This window comes from Cricetulus griseus, unplaced genomic scaffold, assembly GCF_003668045.3.
Source record: "Cricetulus griseus strain 17A/GY unplaced genomic scaffold, alternate assembly CriGri-PICRH-1.0 unplaced_scaffold_71, whole genome shotgun sequence".
NCBI classification, from domain to species: domain Eukaryota; kingdom Metazoa; phylum Chordata; class Mammalia; order Rodentia; family Cricetidae; genus Cricetulus; species Cricetulus griseus.
In genome coordinates, this window is record NW_023277412.1 from 79,977 (window position 1) to 82,402 (window position 2,426).

General features: G+C 50.1%; 1 pseudogene; it reads left to right on the plus strand.

Moving 5' to 3' along the window:
- LOC118237637 lies at positions 1-1,314 on the plus strand (annotated as a pseudogene).
- The last annotated feature ends 1,112 nt before the right edge of the window (positions 1,315-2,426 follow it).

Consider the following 2,426-nt stretch of genomic DNA (forward strand, 5'->3'; position numbering starts at 1 on the left):
AAAATGGAAATCATGTCTGAAAAGCTAAAAGCGGGTGTGCATACTTGGAACAAGACGGAGAAAAGCGATTTTGAAGCTGTGGAAGCGCTCATGCCTTTGAGCTGCGTCTGGAAATCTGGATTCAAGAAATACCTTGAGAACAGGCCGGGCACTCCAGTGTCTGACACCTCAAGGAGGAGAGCTTGCTTCCAGGGACACCCGACCTCACACAATCCCCGTGTTTTGTTTGACTCCACCTTACAGCCCCTCTGACCTTGACCACTCTCAAGTGTCAACTGTGATGGCTCCAGCGCCATCTACCGGCCACTTCAAACCATTCTCCGATGCTACCCAGGCTTCCATCAAAGAGAAGGACACAGGCCCAGTAGCTGCCCCTCCCCTCCCTCAGGCTCAAGCAACAAGTGTCATGCCCCACACGGCTGATGCCCCGCTGTGTAACCACCGATCCCGTCCTGTGAAAGCAGCTAGCATCCTCAACTCCCAGGACAATTCTTTCCCAAGAAGGACCCACCTAAGTACCGAGGCTTCGAGGAAGAGCATACCCTGTGCAGCCGTGTCACCGAACAGATCCACATGTGAGCAGGATGCGGCGGCAGCAGACGGTGACGGGAAGGCAGGTGCTGCCCCGAGACCGTCCTCTGCAGGTCTCAGCCAGCTCCCGTGTCCCCGTTGCAGAGGTCGCCTGTCATCTGCCAGATGGTCCCCCTTCCTGCAAACAACTCCCTTGTGACCACAGTTGTCCCCCGCACTCCACCCAGCCAGCCGCCAGCTGTCTGCCCACCAGTGTTGTTCATGGGCACTCAGGTGCCCAAGGGCACCGTCACGTTCGTCGTGTCCCAGCCCGTCGTGCAGAGCCCCAAACCTCTGGCGGTAAGCCCCAACGGCACCAGACTGTCCCCCATCGCCCCCGCGCCCCGATTCCCTCCTTCGGCAGCAAGAGTGACTCCCCAGAGTGATTCATCCAGAGTGAGGAGTCACGTCCGTAGCCACCCGGGATGTGGCAAGACTGACTTTAAAAGTTCTCACCTGAAGGCCCACGTGAGAACACACACAGGAGAAAAGCCCTTCAGCTGTAGCTGGAAAGGCTGGGAAAGGAGGTTTGCTCGCTCTGATGAACTGTCCAGACACCGGCGAACCCAAACAGGCGAGAAGAAATTTGCCTGTCCTATGTGCGACCCGCGGTTTATGAGGAGCGACCATTTGACCAAGCACGCCCGGCGTCACCTGTCAGCCAAGAAGCTCCCAAACTGGCAAATGGAAGTGAGCAAGTTAAATGATCTGGCTCTGCCTCCAAGCCCAGCTTCTGCACAGTGACTGACGGGCCACGGATGAGGAAGAGTCAGAACTAACTTTGGTCAGTCAGGAGTCAGCGGTGGTGTCACAAATGCTTCTGCAGCTCTGTGGTCCTCCAGCGGGGCTACTGCAGAAGCCCCGGGCTGACGGGAAGGCCAGCCTGGGTTAGATGACAAGTGCTTCAGCCACAGGCAGGTCACAGGAAGGCAGGTTTTCTTCCTTGGATGGTTGTGAAGGTTTGAGGTGAGGTCAGCACAGACCTGCAGTCATGTCCACACTGGGTACTTTGTTTCTGCTGTTTATACTTGAGGTCAGCTCTGCGCTGTGATTCTGTTAAAGCATTGGTTTCGAGGAGCTAGAGGCTGGAAATTTCGGTACAGACAGAGACGGATGGAGCTAAAAAGTGGGTTTGTGTTCTGCAGGGATGCCATCTTCTCCTCCAGTTATCTTGTTTGTTACTCCTCATCTTCCCAGTCAGCTGTGGATGTAGTTATTAAGTCTATCAACAAGTATCAGTTTCCACTATTGTTGGTATTTTACAGTTGAACAGCTGTACATTGTTAAGGGGGACGGGCAAAAGAACTGGAACCCTCATTAATTTAATTGCTTGGAAGTGCAGCTAAAAAAGGGGGTTTGTTTTTGTTTTGTTTTTTTTTTTCATTTTTGTTTTGAAAGTTTTAAACAACACTTAGGCATTTCACTCTACTTTAGATTTAGTTTGCCTGCAGTTTTTTGTGTAGATTTGAAAATTATATGCCAATATGTTTTCTGTAGACTTAAGATACTCTGCACTTTGTTTAGAAAAAATCTGAAGGTGAAAATATGTATTGTAAAGAGGTGATATCAGAAATTTGAGATAACTCCTTGAGAAAGATGGCTTTCTGTCATCGGTAAAGGATGCTCATATCAAAGACACACTGTGTGCTTTTTCAAACGAGGAAGTTAATGACCATTATAGACAACAGTTTCCTCTCTATTTATAAGAGTTTTTCAGGGTGTGGTGATAGATAGGTAGAAAATTGTTACTAGGACATTCACTTCCAACTTGAAAACAATGTTCACAATGCAGTTATGTGCTTCACCACAGGGTTTGAGCACCCTTGAAACTCATTGTGTCACAATGTGTCACTCAC